This window comes from Megascapheus bottae, chromosome 23, assembly GCF_031878675.1.
Source record: "Megascapheus bottae isolate mThoBot1 chromosome 23, mThoBot2.hap1, whole genome shotgun sequence".
NCBI classification, from domain to species: Eukaryota; Metazoa; Chordata; class Mammalia; order Rodentia; family Geomyidae; genus Megascapheus; species Megascapheus bottae.
In genome coordinates, this window is record NC_143531.1 from 31427162 (window position 1) to 31447650 (window position 20489).

At 48.1% G+C, this 20489-nt stretch overlaps 1 long non-coding RNA gene across 1 annotated transcript; it reads left to right on the forward strand.

Annotated features, from left to right (window-relative positions):
* Positions 1 to 14511: 14511 nt before the first annotated feature.
* LOC150047530 (uncharacterized) lies at positions 14512 to 20195 on the forward strand. The gene is made up of 3 exons (XR_016539413.1): positions 14512 to 14626; positions 15021 to 15084; positions 19561 to 20195. It is a non-coding gene; the product is annotated as an uncharacterized LOC150047530 (long non-coding RNA).
* Positions 20196 to 20489: the final 294 nt, after the last annotated feature.

Consider the following 20489-nt stretch of genomic DNA (forward strand, 5'->3'; position numbering starts at 1 on the left):
CAGAACCAATACCTTATAAACTATGTAGTATAATGGCAACCGCAATTTTTAAAAATTGTGAATAAATCTTTGTAAACAATTTTAAAAGTACATTTTAAGCCAGCTGCCAGTGTCTCATGCCTGTGATCCCAGATACTCAGGAAGCTAAGATCAAAGCATCCTGGTTCAAAATTAGCCAGAACAGAAAAGTGTGTGACAGCCTTTATCTTCAATACACTACCAAAAAAGCTGAATATAAAGCTGTTGCTCAAGTGCTAGCCTTGAGCACAAAAGGTCAGGGACAGTGATCACACCCTGGGATCAAGTCCCAGAATAGGAAACACACACACACACACACACACACACACACACACACACACATATACACACATATACACACATACACAACCTGCAACTTTATACTTTTTCTAATTTATGATAGTCATAAATTTATACAATTAGTGCCCTAAAATTCCAATTTTTATGTATAAATATTGAATCATTGGTTAAAATGTAAGAGACTTAACTATTATAAAACCACAAAGTTTACATTTGAATAGTAATAGAATATGGATGAAGATACTTAAGTGGGCATACACTTCTGTAAACTGTATGTACATAAGTAGATTGCTCAAAGCTCGTCTTAAATTCAATTCATTTAGTACTATTTCTTCATTTTCAATTTATAACAAATTTGGTGACTTATTCTACCGCCACTAGTTGTTCTGAGGAAAGATGTTCCCTCAAAGCAAGAGATAACAGCCTAAGACTGTTGCCAGTGACTCTTACCGTGCTGATAAAGATGAAAGCAAGGGGGCCGGGAGTTTGGCCTAGTGGTTAAAGTGCTTGCCTAGCATGCATGAAGACCCGGGTTCGATTCCTCGGTACCACATACATAGAAAAAAGCCGGAATTGGTGCTGAGGTTCAAGTGGTAGAGCTAGAGCTCTAGCCTTGAGAAAGTCCAAGGACAGTGCTCAGGCCCTGAGCCCAAGCCCAGGACTGGCAAAAAAAAAAAAAAAAAAAAAAAAAAAAGATGAAAGCAAGGCGGGGTGCTGGTGGCTCATATCTTTAATCCTAGTTACTAAGGTGGCTGAGATCTAAAGATTGTGGTTTGAAGCCACCTTGGGCAGGATAGTCCCTGACACTCTTTTCTCCAATAAACTGCTCTAAGCATGAAGTGGAGCTGTGGCTCAATTGGCAACCCATCACACTTGATCAAAAGAAGGTCAGAGACAGCACCCTATCCCAGAGGTAAGCCCCAGGATAAGGCACCAAAAGAAGAAAGTGAGGAAGAATATGCAAACACAAGAATTGAGCACAGTAAAACCATATAATAATAGTTATAATGCTTGATAATCCATAAGAACAATAAATTCCCCAGCAAGAGGGTCAGAGTGCTCTAATTTGGGCACCAATGTCTAATCACATACTTTCCTCAGCTGTAAGCAGAAGAAATAACCTCTCTGCTCACCACATAGAGCTGCTAAAATGCAAATACAATTACTCTTGAATCTACTACCTTACACTTTAGGCAGTAGAAGCCCCCAGGCCCTGAGTTGGAGCCCTACAGCTCCAACTAAAAATAGAACAACAACAAACAAAAAACCCAAAGCCTCAGGACTGACCCCACCCTCCCCCAAATAAAGGCAATGCATACTTGATGCTATATTTTCAAAAGGTTTTTGTTTTTATCTTTGCTTTTACTTTTAGAGTTTATTCCTATTAACTATAATGTTACTAATCAGGAATACTTTTGCTATTGAAATTTCTAGATAAGGTATTAGAAGATGTTTAATTGTCCTGTGGGCAAGACAATTAAATTTATTATTTTTTAATTTTTTACCAGTCCTGGGGCTTGAACTCAGGGCCTTGGGCACTGTCCTTGGACACTTTTTGCTCAAGGCTAGCACACTGTCACTTGAACCACAGCACCACTTCTGGCTTTTTCTGAGTTTGTGGGACTGAGGAATCCATCTCAGGGCTTTGTGCATGCTAGGTGGAGCATTATACCACTAGGCCACACTCCTGGACCCAAGAGAATGAAATTTAGATCATCATACATTTTCAGCAAATTATTTCTAGTAAACAGGAATTAAATTTAGGTGTCAGAAATAATTATGGCCTGGTGCCTGTGGTTCACAACTGTAATCCTAGCTATTCAGGTGGCTGAGATCCGAGGACCATGGTTCAATGCCAGCCCGAATAAGAAAAGTCTGTGAGACTCTTATGTCCAATTAACCACCAGAAAACTGGTAGTGGCACTGTGGCTCAAATGGTAGAGTGCTAGTCTTGAGCTGAAGCTCAAGGACAGCACCCAGGCCCAAGTTCAAGCCCCACAACCAAAAATAAAGAACTAAAATAAAATTGTAATTATCACTTTGTCCCGGACTAGGGCTATTTATTAGCAACTAGGCCTTCAACAAAGTCACTCAATTGAGTCTTATCAGCATTTCTTAATATCACTATCCTAGTGTATTTTGTTTTAGTCTTCCAATCCAGGATAGTTAAAAAAAAAAAAAACCTCTTATAATTAAACTATAGTTTTATAGAAAACACTTCTATATCATCCATTACTGGAATTCCTACCATATGAGGTATATATTTTTTTAAAAAATAAGTAAATGTACAGAAGTTGAAAATAATGAGGCTGGGAATGTGCCCAAGTAGTAGAGTGCTTGCCTAGCATGCACAAAGCCCTGGGTTCCATTCCTTAGTACCACATATAAAGAAAAAGCCTGAGGTGGTGCTGTGGCTCAAGTGGTAGAGCACTAGCCTTGAGAAAGCTCAAGTACAGTGCCCATGCCCTGAGTTCAAGCCCTAGCACTGGAAAAAAAATGGTGCCAAGTCATATGGGTCATATGCTACATAGACAAGATTCAGAAGGAAGATTACATTAACTTTGTGTATAACTTTAAAGATATTTTTGCTACAATGATTAGTTGAAAACTTTTTGAAATTAAAAGGACACAAATGGTTAATGTACATAAGTAAAAGTAACTGAGAAATGCAATACTGAAATTTTGGCCTGAAACAAACTTCAGCAAATTTTTATTTGTTTAGGGCTTTTTTTTCTGATACAGAATCATTTCAGGATTGAAATTTTTTTCAAGAATTTATTAATGTTGATTTTTACATCATATTTTAAATGACAAGTTTAACAAACAAGTGTTCAAGGAGGGAATCTCTATTTACAATCACTGGGACTTAGTTTTTAGAACTTAATTCCAATTAGGCTAAAGGTTTGTATGTCATAGAAACATATTAATTTAAGAAATAAAACATTATGTCTATAGAGTCATAGGTTTTTATGTCTATATAGTTATGTTTATATTTCCATTACCATGTTCATAGCTTTGGGTATGCAGTTATTGAGTCCTTGCTCTTGTACTCTTTGGATTTAATAGCCACATATTAGGGATACCATGCGCCTTTTGTTCCTTAGGTCTCGACTTGTCTCACTCAACAGGACTGAAATTTTAAAGTTAAAATGTATGTCCAGAAAAGTTAGCAATTGTGCATCAACCTCATTCAGCTTATCTTTTTCAAAAGCATGGTAATTTAATGCCTTATAATTTTAAAAACATTTGCAAGGAAGAATATATAAGTATTTAAAAATGAATACTCAGAAAGTTAAAACTATAAATGTGAACCGGAGGCCAGGAGTACCACACTCAGTACCACATACATAGAAAAAGCCAGAAGTGGTGCTGTGGCTCAAGTGGTAGAGCTCTATTTAGCCTTGAGAAATCCCAAGGACAGTGCTCAGACCCTGAGTTCAAGCCAGGACTGGCAATAAATAAATAGAGAAATAAATAAAATGTAAAAACAAAATAGAATGCTCATTAATGTTTTTTCCTATTTATTTTCTCTAGCCCACTTGTCTCTTTAATGCATTTGCAAAAATTTTGTGGACAAGTTATAATGTGTGTTTTACAAGGAAAGCATAAAGTTTTGGCAAACTAATCTTTTTGACAGTCCTGAGGCTTGAATTCAGGGCGTTGGTACATCTCTGAGCTTCCTTTGCTCAAGGATAGCACTCTACTACTTGAGCCACAGTGCCACTTCTGGGCTTTTCTGTTTATGTAGTATTGAGGAATTGAACCAGGGCTTCATGAATGCTAGGCAAGCACTCTACCATTGAGCCACATTTCTAGCCCTGGAAAGCTAATTTTTAAAAAAATAAGTCATGACAAAGCTGGATGCTGGGGCTCACATCTTTAATCCTAGCTACTTGGGAAACTGGGGTCTGAGGATTGGGGTTCAAAGCCAGTCCCAACAGGAAAGTCCATGAGACTCATGTCCAATTAACTACCTAAAAGGTGGAAGGGAAGCTGTGGTTCAAGTGATAGAGTGCTAGCCTTGGGCAGAAAAGCTCAGAGACAGTGCCTAGGACTTAAATGTAAGCCCTAGGACTGGTACACAACACACACACACACACACACACACACACACACACACACACACACACACACACACACCCGTGACAGGAACTTTCTGAGCAGATTTCCAGGGGACCAACAACTTGGCAATGAAATATAAAAATGGGATTGCATCAAAAAAGTTTCTGCAAGCAGGGAGTGGTGGCTCACAGCTGTAATCCTAGCTACTCAAGAGGCTGAGATCAAAGATTGTGATTCAAAGCTATCCTGGGCACTACCATGTCTGTGATACTCTTATCTCCAATTAATCACCAGAGAAGCTGGAAGTAGCCCTGTGGCTCAAGGGTAGGGGGGTAGCCTTGAGCTGAAGAGCTGAGGGACAACACCCAGGCTCAGAGTTCAAGTCCCACAACTGATGACCAATGAAAAAAAAGTTTCTGCACAGCAAAGAATGTAGTTACTAAACTACAATGACAGCCTAAAGCATAGGAGATCTTTACCCTTTGACAGGGCCTATTATCCAGAATTTGCAGTTAGGTAAAGAAACTAACCCCCCTCCCATAATAACCCAAAAATAAATGGGAAAGGGGGATCAATAGAGACTTTTCTGGAAAAAAAAATGGCCTCTTAATGTTGGGAGCCGGAGTGTGGAGTCAGACTGACCCGGAATCTGCATAACTCAGTAAGATAACCACACAAAGATATGAGCTGTCAAGTATGGCACCATGCCTAGGAATTTTGAGCTACAGTGTCTGTATTGTGAGCTCCCTGATCTTATTGATTTATTGCTTTATTACTCTATTGTTTTATGGCCTTGTCCTGCTTAACTGATCTGAGATTTACTGCTTTGTAAGAATGTAACCCCTGGCAGTTCCCTGGTTTCAAGAAAGTATATAAGCCTTGATTTGGAAATAAAGGGTGCTACAGTCTTAAGCTCACAGCCTTCTTGGGCTGCTGAGTTGGGCTGTAGTCCTCCCAAACCCCATCTGTTTGTCTCTTGTCTATTTCTTTTCCAAGTCCCTGCCCCCTATTTCAAGAATCCCGGTTTGCTGCCGGCTGACTCCGGCATCTTAACACAGGAGGAAATGCACAGCACTCCTATCCATCAAAAATATGTTTATTGGGAGAAACAAGGGAGGGAATAACATTCTTCCATAAGAAATGTACTCATGGCTAGAAGTGCGCTCTAGTAGCCGAGAGCTCAACTAGCATGCACAAAGCCCTAGGTTCAACTCCTTAGTCCCATATGCACAGAAAAAGTCTGAAGTGGCATTGTAGCTCAAGTGGCAGAGTGCTAGTCTTGAGCAAAAAGTGTCCAAGGACAGACAGTGCCCTGGGTTTAAGGTCCAGGACTGGCAAAAAAAAAAAAAAAAGAAATAAAAGAAAAAGAAAAAAAGAAATGAACTCATTACTTTACTTGTATAGTTATTACAACTGTAACCCATGTGTACATCACCTTTACAACAAAATAAAATTAATAAAAAAACTATATTTAGATTTCATCTCACCTCAGATTGGGCAGCATAGAGAAAACAAATAGTAAGAATCTTAATGGTGATTCTGTGGCAAAAAGGAATGCTGATGCACTTTTGTAGGGGATATAAACTAGTGTATCCACTCTGGAAGGCAGCTTGCAGATTCCTCAACAAACTAAATATAGAACTTTTCTATGACTTAACAATACCACTTTTGGGCATCTACCTTGAACATTGCAAGTCAGGATATAGTAAAGGCACTTGCACATCCATGTTCATTATGTCACTATTCATGACAGATAGCCAAGGTATAGAACTAGCACAGATGCCCTACAAGGGATGATTGAGTCATGCAAATAACCATGATCCTCAGATCTCAGTCTCCTGAGTAGCTAGGATTAGAGGCATGAACCACCATCACCTGGCACATCACATATGCTTGCTCACATAAAAAGTAGTTCTAAAATACAAACATACATGATAGCATATGCATATAGGCATATGTTTTATGTATATACACACAAACTGACTAAAGGATGGTATATCTAGGTGGAAGAGTCCAAAAATGTAATTCTCCCGAGCAACTATCTAATGAACTATTTATCAGAATGAATATGAGGAAACTGAAACATGTTGGAGAGGACAGCAAAGGAGGGCCACACAAATCAAGGAAGGGAGGGTGAACAAGTAGAGCCATAGTCAATGAACCTTATGTAAAACGTGAACTATGTAACTTGAGGGCAGAGAACAATGGAAAGGCTGTCACCTGCCAAGATGCATTTTACTTATAATATGACTTACAGAATTATATGCTGTTTGTACAGCTACTTAATGATAACATTTTAAACAACATGCCATGAACCGATATTGTTTATGAAAACGTATAAATAGATGAGTATAAATTTAAGGTTAAGTTCTCAAATTTCTATTTAAGTCCTTAGGTATGCAGGCAAAAGATATATTCTTGAATATGAATGTATATACAGCCTCATCAAATGCAAGAAACTTCTATGGATGTTTTAAGTTTTAAGCAAGTGTTTTTGAAAACACCAAAGTCAATAACACAAAACGATGCAATGCTGACACAAAAAGAAATCACGAAGCTGGGCGCGGAGGCTCACGCCTGTAATCCTAGCTACTCAGAAGACTGAAATCCGAAGATCACAGCTCAAAGCCAGCCCGGGACTAAAGTCTGTGAGACGAAAATCCCAACTGGGGCTGGGGCTCACGGGATAGGGCGGTGCCATTGAGCTGAAGAGCTCGGGGACAGCAACCAGGCCCAGAGTTCAAGTCCCCGGCTGCCAAAAAGCAACAAAACAAAACGGAAAACTGTGGAAGCTGCAAGGTTCAGAAGGCAGTTCTCAAGCAGAAGCCACCGAATTGTACCTTGCATAAGGTCTTTTTCCCCCGTCCTGGGCTCGAGCCCCGTCCTTGGACTTTCTCAAGGCCGAGCTCCAGCACTCGAGCCTCAGCCCCACTTCCGGCTCTTTTCTGTGTGTGTGTGGAGCCCAGGAATCCCGGGTCTCCCGCGCGCTAGGCGGGCACTCCCCCCGCTGCTGGCCGCGGTGTCTTTCTCTCTTTACGCTTGTTTCCAACAAGAAAGGATTTCCACGGCTCGGATGGTTTGGTAGAGGATTTTGAAGGAACCCCTGAAACCATTTACAGACGGAGCTTCTCACCACCGTGTCCTGAGGCCTACGAGGGGGGGAGGCCGAGGGGAGGCCCCCGGCCCCGTCCCCTGTCCCCGTCCCCGTCCCCGCCCCCGGCCCCGTCCCCGTCCCCGGCCCCGTCCACGGCCCCGTCCCCGTCCCCGCCCCCGGCCCCCGTCCCCGTCCCCGGCCCCGTCCACGGCCCCGTCCCCGTCCCCGGCCCCGGCCCCGTCCCCGGCCCCGTCCACGGCTCCGGCCCCGGCCCCGCCCACGGCCCGGCCCCGGCCCCGACCCCGTCCCCGTCCCCGTCCCCGTCCCCGTCCGTCCCCGGCCCGGCCCCGGCCCCGTCCCCGTCCCCGTCCCCGTCCCCGTCCCCGTCCCCGGCCCCGTCCCCGTCCCCGGCCCCGTCCCCGGCCCCGGCCCCGGCCCCGACCCCGCCCCGTCCCCGGCCCCGGCCCCGGCCCCGGCCCCGGCCCCGGCCCCGACCCCGCCCCGTCCCCGTCCCCGCCCCCGGCCCCGGCCCCGGCCCCGTCCCCGACCCCGTCCCCGTCCCCGGCCCCGTCCCCGTCCCCGGCCCCGGCCCCGCCCCCGGCCCCGTCCCCGCCCCCGTCCCCGTCCCCGCCCCCGCCCCCGGCCCCGTCCCCGTCCCCGCCCCCGTCCCCGTCCCCGGCCCCGACCCCGTCCCCGTCCCCGGCCCCGTCCCCGTCCCCGGCCCCGTCCCCGTCCCCGTCCCCGCCCCCGTCCCCGGCCCCGGCCCCGCCCCCGGCCCCGGCCCCGTCCCCGTCCCCGGCCCCGACCCCGTCCCCGTCCCCGGCCCCGTCCCCGTCCCCGTCCCCGTCCGTCCCCGGCCCCGTCCCCGTCCCCGGCCCCGACCCCGTCCCCGTCCCCGGCCCCGTCCCCGTCCCCGGCCCCGACCCCGTCCCCGTCCCCGTCCCCGTCCCCGTCCCCGTCCGTCCCCGGCCCGGCCCCGTCCCCGTCCCCGGCCCCGTCCCCGTCCCCGACCCCGTCCCCAACCCCGTCCCCGTCCCGGTCCCCGTCCCCAACCCCGTCCCCGTCCCGGTCCCCGTCCCCGGCCCCGACTCCGTCCCCGTCCCCGTCCCCGTCCCCCGCCCCGTCCCCGTCCCGGTCCCCGTCCCCGGCCCCGTCCCCGTCCCCGTCCCCGTCCCCGGCCCCGCCCCCGGCCCCGCCGGGCTCCCAGCCCTGCCCCTCCGGTCGCCGGGCGCCCGCCGGCCGGCACTGACCTGAGCCTCGGCCGCGTCCTCGCGCCCGCGTCCTCGCGGGTGCGGGCCCTGCCGGCCCGGAACATGCCCGCCCGACTCTCGGAGCTGCAGACCCGGGCACGCCGCGTCCAGCGAGCCCTCGTCCGCTCCGCCCGCCCGCCCGCTCTCCGGGACCCCGGCTCTCCCGGAGCCGCGAGGAAGCCGAGACGCCGGGCTCTGGTGAGCGTGGAAGCGCCGCTAAAACCCGAGACCGTGGACGGGGAGCCTGGGGCAGGACGCCTACGGGCCGGACGGCGACAGTCACACTCGCTGCCCCGGGAGGGAGAGGGGCGGGGCCGGGGGCGGGGCCGGCCGGGGCCGGGGCGGGGCTGGGGCCGGATGGGCCGGGGCCGGGGGCTGGCCGGGGCCTGGGGCGTGGCCTGGGGCGGGGCCAGGGACGAACTAGCCCAGGGCGGGGCCGGGCGGGGGCGGGGGCGGATGGGGCGTGGGCGAGGACAGGGGGGCTAGGCAGGGGATGGATAGGCCGGGGGGGGGGGGGGGGGGAGGGGGCGGGGCCGGGGGCAGATGGGGCGTGGGCGAGGACCGGGGGCGGGGCCGGGGATGGACGAGGCAGGGGGCGGGGCCGGGGCGGGGCCGGAGGCGGGGCCGGATGGGCCGGGGGGCGGGGCCGAGGCCGGGCTGCCAGGCCTCGGGCGGAGTTACCTCACCGCCCCCAGCCCACGTCCAGGCTACCCGAGAGGAATCGGCCTGGCGTGGCAGGCCGTTCAGGTTAGGTGCGGGGGGGGGGGGGGGCTGCTGGGTGTGCGTGCGTGCCAACAGTGAGGGTGTGGAACCAGGCTAGGCGGGCGGGCGTTGGGTGTGTCCCTCGCCTCACGGAGCAGGTGGATGCTAGAGGCTGAGTCCGGGTTAGGGTCACGGTGAGCCGGTGATCCGTGGTTGAGGCCCAGGTCGGGGCTGGGGCCCGGGTCAGGGGAGGGCGCAGGGCACACGGTGGACAAAGGATAGGTTGGGGACAAGGACTGAGGAGGTGTGAAGGGTTAGGAAGTGGGCGAGGACTCCCCTGGTGGGATGAGCTCGAGTGCTGCGATGTGCTCTGGAGTGGCTGGTTGGGGAATGTGCTCCGTATGCACATTCGTGCACAACACGACTGGCGGTGAGCTGTTGGATGAGGGTGCACGTCGGGGGGGGCACCCAGGTTAGAGCCAGGGCACAGCGAGTGCCTGTGGTTTGGTGTGGGATAGCAGTGAGGGTCTGGCAGTGCTCTCAAGATCCTCCCGGAACCTTGGATTACTAGCTCGGCCCTTCCCCGTGCCTTCCTTTCGGTCTTGTGCCCCAGGATTTGTCCATCCCCCTCCCCTCTGCTGCCTTTGTCTTCATCCTATGTATACAGCTTATTATGCAAAAAGTCCATGTTCTCTGACGGCAAAGCCTAGTTTTGAAGACCGTTGTCTAAGCACACAATTTAAAGTTCAAAACAAGGGTCCTAGCTTTGGCTAAAGTCCATCTGTATTCTCAAGGTTGCAAATATACCTACAAAGAAGCTAGATAGGTGAGGATGAAGCTGTGGGGATCGAATTGTGGTTCCCCTGGACTGTGTCATCCTGTTTAAAAGCCTGTACTCTTCCCTACAGAAGCATGGCGCCTGCCAGGGTGACCCAGACACTTGGTGATCTGGTTCTACGTGGATCATCTCTCAAGAGCGGCAGAAGGTGTGGTATGTGAAAAATATTTGCTGGAGGGGCTGGTCCCCTGAGGGATCAGCTTCCTTTCTGAAGTGGGGCCTCAGAAGAATCCTGACTTCCTTTCCTATTATATCTGTAGGCCCAGAATCTTCTGAAAAAGATTCTTTTTCTGGAAATTTCTGAAAGGCCTTTAAAAGTTCAAGTCACGCTGGGCACATGGCCTAGTGGTAGAGTGCTTGCCTAGCATCCATGAAGCCCTGGGTTCCATACACAGAAAAAGCTGGAAGTGGCACTGTGGCTCAAGTGGTAGAGAGCTAGTCTTTAGAAAGCCCAAGGACAGTGCCCAGGCCCTGAGTTCAAGATCCAGTACTGGAAAAAGAAAAAAAAATCCTCGAAGTCATTGTAAAGAACTGAATATTCAAGACAAATATTAATAAATAATGAGTTAATTTATTATCTTCTCATTTTAACCTTTTTCTCCCCCTAGGTCATAGGGCTTGAACTTGGCCTGGGTGTTATCTCAAAGCTCTTCAGCTCAAGGCTACCACCCCCTTGAGTGTCAGGTCCTTTTGTGCCCGGGCTGGCTTTGAACCTTGGTCCTCAGATCTCAGCCTCCTGAATAGCTAGTATTATAGGCGTGAGCCACATGCCCAGCCATTTCTACCTTTTTATTAGTGTATTTTCATTGTACAAAAAGGTGTCATTGGGGCCGGGAGTTTGGCCTAGTGGTAGAGTGCTTGCCTAGCATGCACAAAGACCCAGGTTCGATTCCTTGGTACCACATACTTAGAAAAAGCCAGAAATAGTGCTGAGGCTCAAGTGGTAGAGACTTGAGACAGTCCAAGGACAGTGCTCAGGCCCTGAGAAGTCCAGGATTGGCAAAAAAAAAGGTGTCATTATGGCATTACCATACTTAATATAGTTTGGTCAGATTTACCTCTTTTATTCCTTTTCTTATGCCCTCCCTCATTTTAAACAATAGCAGGCTTCCTTACTCTCTTTTCATACATGCACAGGAACCAGTGTGCCTGGACTTGCCCTCCTTCACACTGTCCCTGCATACTGTCTCCAGAAATACAATGTGCCATGTAAGATACTCCTCTAAGCAGTGGCTCCTGTCTGCTTATCTAAAGAGGGTGGAAGCCAGAGAGAAATTGTAGGAGGTAGAGGAAAGATAAGGGGAGAAGAAGAGAGTGAGGGAGTGAGGAAGAAGAGGGAGGAGGGGCAGCTGAGGGGAGGGGAGATGGAGGAGGAGAGAAGGTTCAGATGGGCAGTATTCTCTGATGCCATTGAGAATGATCAATTCTCATTGCTCATTCTATCATCACTTCAGCTCAGTGATTCGGTCCTCCTCTACTTCACTGTGATTCTGATCCTTTGTGTGTGACTGTTGACTTTTTTGAGGTGTCATGTCTTTTCATACCTGCTGTGTTCCTATGTTAAGATTTGCTCAGCTGTGTGCCTGTGGCTCATGCCTGCAATCTTACCTACTCAGGAGGCTGAGATCTGAGGATCACGGATCAAAGCCAGCCCAGGCAGAAAAGTCCCAGTGAGACACTTTATCTCCAATAAACTACTCAGAAGAAGCTATAAGTGGTGCTGTGGCTCCAGTGTAGAGTGCTAGCCTTGAGAACAAAGGCTCAAAGACAGTGAATGTCCAGGCCCTGAGTTCAAGAAAAAAAGATTTACTCATTTAAACTCAATTTGTAGTTTGGGATTTTGGTTGTCTGAAAAATTTCCATTGAAAATTAGTATTCTGACAGAAATGGTTATTATCTGGGTTGACAATCCAAATTTTTACCAGTCCTGGGCTTGAACTCAGGACCTGAGCACTGTCCTTGGACTTTCTCAAGGCTAGAGCTCTACCACTTGAGCCTCAGCACCACTTCCAGCTTTTTCTATGTATGTGGTAGCAAGGTCTTCGTGTATGCTAGGCAAGCACTCTACCACTAGGCCAAACTCCCGGCTCTGATATAACTTAGTACTAACAATCTCATTGATTCAATAACTAACCAAATATTTACAATAAGTAAAGTTCAGTTGGTATGTGAGAACTGATGTTCTTATATAATACAGTAGGAGAATGGAGGAACAAAAGATGACTGGGTGCCAGGGGCTCATGCCTGTAATTCTAGGTAATCAGGAGGCTGAGATTTGAGGATCGCTATTCAAAGCCAGTCCAGGCATGAAAGTCCATGGGACTCTTACTTCCAATTAACCACCAGAAAACTGGGAGTAGGGCTGTGGCTCAAGTGGTAGAGCACTAGCTTTGAGCCTAAGAGCTCAGGGACAGTGCCCAGGCCCGGAGTTCAAGTCCCATGCCTCTCTCTCACACACACACATACACAAAATAAGTAAAGAATTGCTAGGGCAAGAAAAGCTAGGGATAAAGAAGGAAAAAAAGGTAGAATAAATGTATAGTAGAATGCTTTGTAAGTGTAAGACAGGTAAAATGAAAAGAAAAACTACAGAGAATGACCATTTTAAAAAGGGATAAAGGGTGAAACATTAAAAAGAAAGTCAGACACCTGTGGCTCACGCCTGTAATTCTAGCTACTTGGGAGGTTGAGATGTTAGGATCACCATTTGAAATCAGCTGGGTAAGAGAGTCCATGAGACTCTTAGCTCCAATTAACTACCAAAAAGAGCCTGGAAATGGAGCTGTAGCTCTAGTTGTAGAGTACTAGCCTTGAGCTAAAAACCTCAAGGCCAGTACCCAGGCCCTGACTCAGCCTGCCGAACCAGTATATAAAAAAAAAAAAAAGGTATTTTTTGTCGCGACTCCCTCGACCGGCAAGGAAGGACACGACAAAGATAACTTCTTCTCGAGCAGCAGTTTATTCAGCAAGCTAGTACAGCCATGCTGGGTCGACCCCAACTTCCTCAAACATAGACCTTAAATAGGCCTATTAACCAATCACAATTATTTCCTTAAACACTAACATCCAATCAACTACAGCATATCTCCAGCACACTCCGGACACACAGCAGTATGACTACATGCATACTTCCGATCACGCATTAAGGGCATGAACAGTCAAATCTCTTCCTGGAAACTTTTAGACAAACAACTCAGAAAAGCAACCACGGAGGCGGATGTGAGCGCCATCTTGTAATGGCGATTGCAATGGCTCTCTACAATTTTTTTGTTTTTTGTCTTTCTGAGAATGAATGTGTGTTGGCTCTATCAGCAAGACTTTAGATGCGGTGTTGTAGTCTCTGGGTCCTTTCGGAGTTCTGGTGTGATTAGGCGTGCCCCAGGTGCAGAGTCCTGTGGTCAGGGAGCAAGGGCAGCTGCTGGGATGAGGTGTGGCTGGCCCCGTGCAGTAGACATCCCTGGAGGTGGTCTGTCCTCCTGGAACCCAGTGTGTCCACCCCGGCCCTGCCAGGCAGCTGCTGGTGCTGCTGGTGATGTCTGAGAACACAGCTGGCGTGTCAGAACGTGTTCTGCCTCTCCTGGATCCTGCAGTTGACCCAGTTCCTGCTCTGGCTATTCTGTGGCAGGCTTTTCCCTTTCCATCTCGGCTGCCAGTTTAACAGATCCTTTAGAGCATGTAGAGCGGATGGGCTGCAGACTTTGAGCCCTGTTCCATTCTGGTGTCATAAGTTTAAGAGGAACTGTCCAATTCAGGACCAAGAATACTTTTCGTGTCCTGAACGGCTCATAGGTAGTACATACTGACCTTTGGCAGAGTCGGGGAAAGAGAGTAAAAGTCAAGTGGTGAGTGTTGGTGCAGCCAGGGCGTCTGGTCCTGGGACGTCTCCAGCGCCCTCACTACTGTGCTGTTGCTTCTTTCTAGCTAGTGTTTGTCCAGCAATGATGCCGCTCAGCTTTATCTCACGTTCTGGAACCTAATTAAGGATCAAATATCTGATGTGGACTTGGTAAGCGCCTGAAGCTGGAGCAGTCAGAGGACCCGTAGAAGTCTCTCACCATTGTTTATGCCACGTGCAGCGAGGGTTCCTCAGAAACCCGGTGTTCTTCCCCCCACCCACTGCACCCTTGTGTGCAGGGCAACCAGCGTGAGGGGCCAGGCAGTCTAACAGGTCCACTCTGGACAACAGCCTAACCTGTCCTTGGCTCCTTCTTACAAGTGGAGAAGCTGCAGGCTCTGTACACGATGCAGGTCAAGGTTTCCTTGGTTTGCCTCACCTGTACGGGAGAGAGCAGTAGGACCAGCTGTGTGCTGACCCTCCCTCTTCCTCTGTGTGACATGGACTCAAAACCTCTGAAAACGCTGGTGAGACCTGGTGAATCCACACACTCCACTTTGGCAGTGCCCTGTTGTTTGTGTCATTTTCCCTTGATATCAAAAATAATTCTGTTTCACTTGCATAGCTCTAGAGGGTCAATTTCATTGATCAGAAAACGTTCTCTCTACTATTTCTACTTTTCTTATACTGTTCTACTAACAAGGGCCTCTCCCGTTTTTTCCCCCTCCTATTCATGGAAGATCCTGGCACATGTAGCAGTAGAGGTAGGGGCCATTTAGAAGACTGCGGGGGAAAGTGGAAGCAAAGCTTGAACCCTCACCCTTGGGGGCGGGCTGCTTTCTTGATGGAAGGGGTCTGCTAACATTGCCTGTTCCCCTCCACCGGGCAGGAAGACATCCTGCGCTGCTTTTTCCACCCTAGGGACTTAGCCAGCAGAAGCAAGTGGTTCTGTGATAACTGTGGGATGAAGACACGTGGAAACCAGGTACTCACACCCCAGATTCAAATACTTCCACTGTGGGTTTCCTAGCCAAGGCCTCCCAGACACCTTCAGTACTCTTCATGATGCATGGTGGGGTGGGGTCCAGGTGGGGCTGGTGCCAGGATCCCTGGGCTTCCCATGTAGCTTCACCAAGAGCAGGAGGGCAGGGAGAGTGCAGAGCCAGGTGGTGGTGGTGGGTGGGTGGCGGGTGGGGTTTTCTCTCCGGTTTTAGACCATCTCTCTACGACAGACGCCTGCTCCTAAGGTTTCAAGGGCCTGTGTGATGTACTCACACCTCAGATTCAAATGCTTCCACTGTGGGTTTCCTGGCCAAAGCTTCCCAGACACCTTCAGTACTCTTCATGATGTGTGGTGGGGTGGGGTCCAGGTGGGGCTGGTGCCAGGATCCCTGGGCTTCCCATGTAGTTTCACTGAGAGCAGAAGGGCAGGGACAGTACGGGGACAGGTGGTGGTGGGTGGGTGGTAGGTGCGTTTTTCTCTCCAGTTTTAGACCAGCTCTCTACGACAGACGCCTACTCCTAGGGTTTCAAGGGCCTGTGTGCAGCCCTGGGACACTCATGGCTTTTGTCTGAGATCTGCAGTGCTCAGCTGCTCTAACCCCTCAGCTGTTAGATGGCACCTACTCAAGAATTCTCCAGGTCCAGGTTCTTACCAGCCAAGGCCAGTGACTGGGTCTCTTGCTGGCTTCCACTGTGGGGTGAGGTGAGCAGCTGTGCTGGGTGCACACTGGCTGAGGAAGGGCAGCGTCTCATGCAGTGAGGTCTGCCTCCTCTGAGCACTGCGCTCATCTGAGAATGTACGCTGTTTGCAGGCCAGGGGAGTACCAAGGAAGACAGGTGGTCCTCAGGTTGTTGTGAGTCACAGGAGCGAAGGTGTATTTCAGGCAGAGTATTTGTTTATTTATTTTATCAAGCATAGTGGCACTGCCTATAGTGGCCAGAGGATCATTGGTTCAAAGCAGCTAGGGTTACATGGTAAGACCTTGTCTCACAAGAGCAGAAAAAAAGTGGCCAGAAGTGTGGTGTGGAGAGTGCTGGCCCATCATGCACAATGACCCTGGTTTGATTCCTTAGTTCCACCTCCAGAGAAAAGGCTGAAGTGATGCTGTGGCTCAAGCGGTAGAGCTCTAGCCTTGAGAAAACCCAAGGACACTGCTCAGGCCCTGAGTTCAAACCCCAGGACTGGCAAAAAAAAAAAAAAAGAAGAGACCAAAATGAAACAAAGGCTCCAAAATTCCCTCCCTAAACCCTTCCTCAAACCAAACCAAACCAAAACCAAAACAAAACAAATTCCCTTTTTATCCACCCTTTTCTTGGGAGTTAAAATAGGTCTTTTCTTGGGGGGTTTCCACGTTCCTCAGGGGACAAAGATTGACCAATCCCTACTTACTGTATGCATGTATCCAATATAAAGCAAGCCATTATAGTTCTGGTTTATAATGTTTCCTTTTAAGTAGCTATGAGATTCTCCAGGTCAAGGACTTTTCTCTAGTACCTTTGAAGTACCAGTGCCTAGCACAGAGCAGTAACAAATGCATGGCAAAACATGCTTCCTTCAAGACTAGGGCTGGGGAAGGCGGGATAAATCACTGAGAGCCTTGTCTTCTTCCTGCCTGAAGGGCAGGATGAACTCTTTGCTGTGATCGCCCATGTCGGGATGGCCGACTTCGGTCACTACTGTGCTTATATATGGAATGCATTGGGTGGAAAATGGTTCTGCTTCAACGACTCCAGTGTTGGCTGGGTGAGGCTTATCATCCACATGTTCTCTTGTTCTGAATTAGCCATCGCTAGTAAATCCTCAGCAGAGTTGAAGACACAGTATGGCCTTCTATTTTGTGTGTAGTAGCTGGGGAGTTGTGTGGTTCAAAGCTGTTCCTCTGTCTAGATTTATTGCTTTTTTTCTAGTCCCGGACCTTGAACTCAGGGCCTAGGTACTACCCCTAAACCTCTTTGTGTTCAAGGTTAGAGTGTAGCACTTGAGCCACAGTGCCATTTCCAGCTTCTTCTGAGTAGTGTGTTGGAGTCCCACTGACTTTCCTGCTTGGGTTGGCTCTGAACCACAGCCTCCTGAGTAGCTAGGATTACAGGCCTGAGCCATCAGTGCCCAGGTGGTTTATTGCTTTCTAAGAGTCTGCTTGCTTCAGTGTTTAGGTTTCTGGCCCTGTGGGTCCAGTGCCTTGATGTTTTATGCTCTATAGGAAACGTATGAAACCAGAAATTAGAAAGATGCAAGATAAAACTCTGGGGGCATAAGTGTAAAAGTTTAAAGATGAGTGAGCACATTACAGAGGGCATTGTTATACAGGGCATCGTGTCACCAGCTGTCATCACAGTGGGCAGATTACAGAGCCCTGTATTCCCTGAATACTTCCTAGCTACCAACTAGCTGCTGCTGTCATCTGTGTGTGTTCTTCTAGGTGTCCTGGGAAGACATCCAGTGCACGTACGGAAGTAATTACTACCGCTGGTAAGAGAAGCACATGCGTGACAGGGTGCGTTGGGTTCTCAGAGCTTTATGAAAGTTGCATGGACGAATTATTGCCTTTCTTCTGAGCATTCCCTAGTTACTAAACCATTCTGTCCATCTTTCAACACTCATCCCATTACACCATACTTCTCTGAGAATGAAGGCTTCAGTAGTGCTCAGGTAGAAGTATCCTCTGTAACTATACACACGTGGTTTCTGGCCTCTATTACCTTGTCCTGATTTAACCTCTGAGCAAACACCTCCTTGTGCTTTTTATAATCATGGCCTTCTCTACTGTGCAAAGCCTTTACTGATGCACTCAAGCAGATTGGTAGGAAATCTTATTTTTTGCTTCCATTGCTTCTTGAGCATGCCTCCTTTATTATTTCCAAAAAATTTTTTTTAATTATATGACTCCCCCCCCATTAGACCATGTACTCTTTTTTTTTTAATTTTTGGTGCTGGTTCTGAGGTTTGAAGTCCAGTCCTGGGCATTGTCCCTGAGCTTTTTTGCTCATGCTAGCTCTCTACCACATGTCCTGCTTTTGGGTGGGTAATTGGAGATGAGGGCATCAAAGACTTTCCTGCTCTGCTGGCTTTGATCATAAATCCTTAGATCTAAGCTTCCTGAATAACTAGGATTACAAGTATGAGCCATGGTGCCTAGAAGACCAGGGGACAGGACCACTCTTCTCATCTTTCCCAGTCTGGCATAGCAGCATACACTCACTAAGCATCAAGACATATTTTTAATGGCTACAGAGGTGAAACTTAGAGAGAAAAGCTGAAGAAAGTTAAGGCAGAGAGGTTTTATGTGTGCCCATAGTGGAACTGGAGGTGGTACTGGAGGGCATACTGAGCCACACAAAGAGGCTTGATTAATTCAAAATTAATGGATTAGGTGGTGTTTATGTTTGATGCTCTCCTCTAACCTACTTTTCCTGTTTTTCATTTATCCTGAGTATTTCTCTTAGGTATCTGTTCTTAGCCAATTTTGGCTTATTGACTCCTCTGTGATTTAGAACAGGGGTTAGCACACTCTACATGACCATGGCTAGAGAGAAAGAACTTCAGAGTTTGTGGGGCACAGTTTTTGTAGCTGTTACTTGCTTTGGCCTGTAACACATCGGATTCCATATACAGTACATGAATGTGTAAATGAATATAATTGGCTGTGTTCCAAAAAAAGTTGTTTTCCAAAAACAGGGTTGGAGTTGGCTTATACTCCAACTCTCATAATTTGCCTGTCCCTGATTTATTATTTTATTTATATATTTATGTGTTTATTTTTTCCAGTTTAGGGGCTTGAACTTAGGGCCTGGGCACTGTCCTTGCACTTTCTCAAGGCTAGGGCTCTACCACTTGAGCCACAGTGCCACTTCCAGCCTTTTCTGTTTATGTGGTACTGAGGAATGGAACCCAGGGCTTTATGCATGCTAGGGAAGCACTCTGCCACTAAGCCACACTCCAGGCCCCTTATTTTTATCTTATTTATTTAATTTGCTGGTCATGGGTCTTGAACTCAGGGCCTGGGTGCTATCCTTGAGCTTCTTTGTATTCAAGACTAGAGCTCTACCACTTGAATCACAGTGCTACTTCTGGCTTTTTTCTGAGTAGTTTATTGCAGATTAGAGTCTCATAGATTTTTCTGTCCAGGCTGGCTTCAAACTCTGATCCTCAGGTGTGAGCCATCTAGAATCAGGCTGGCTGTGATTTGTGCTAACTAACAAGAGCGTAGAAGTGACTATTCCAGGTCACTGTTCTCTCCTTGATGAGATGGATGGTAGGTGATAGGTAGATGAAGATTTACCAACGCACAAGAGCGTAGAAGTGACTGTTCCAAATCACTGTTTTCTCCTTGATGAGATGGGTGGTAGGTGATTGGATGAAGACTTGCTCTGCTAGCCTGGAAGCTTGCTGACCCTCGGTCTTGCTGTCCTTTCGCTGCAGATGTTTAATTTTACTATGCTCATAAATCTCTGTTTTTAGGCGGGAAACTGCATATCTTCTGGTTTATACGAAGAGTGCAGGCTAATGGAAATACTGCAGACTTTCAGAGACTGACATATTCCTTTCCTTTTCTGTCCTGGGATCTGCTAAGTGTTCTAGGAGATTCTACAATAAAGGAAAAAATAATTTAAACAATTACATCATAATTTAAATCTTAAGTTATAACCACGAGTGATTGCTGATGTCATTTGAAGGAGGGTTGTCTCTCAAGGTCATGTGACAGGAGCCTGGTCCCTTGTATAGCAGTGTTGTGGGCATAATCTTGTGAGCGGTGAGGCTTGTGCAGGGCATCTGACTCATGCTTGTAATCCTAGGTACTCGGGAAGCTGAGATAATTCAAAGCCAGATAGCGTAGAAAAATCCATGAGACAACAGAAACAAAAAGCAGGAAGTGGAGTTGAAGTGGTAGTGGGTGAGGCTTGAGTGAAAAAGCTATAGGACAGCACCTAAGCCTAAGTGCAAGGCCTAGTGGTGTGACCCAAGTGAACAGTTTCTTTTAGCTAGGCCCCCATTCTGGGGTCTCCAAAACCCTTGAAAATACCACCGCCATCTGGAGAGTAAGCATTCCTCACAGGAGCCGTGGAGGACATATCTTATTCAAACCATCTCATTAGTGAAATAGGCACCATACGCAAATAAAGTTGTTTCTCTCAAAAAGAGTCTATGTACAGCTTAATCTGGGGGTAATGAAAACACATAAGATGCAAATGATTTTTGTTATAGAAATTGGAAAGAAGGGCCGGGAGTTTGGCCTACTGGTACAGTGCTTGCCTAGCATGCACAAAGACTTGGGTTCGATTCCTCAGTACCACATACATAGAAAAAACCCAGAATGGTGCTTAGGCTCAAGTGGTAGAGCTCTAGCCTTGAGAAAGTCCAAGTACTCAAGCCCTGAGTTTTAAGCCAGG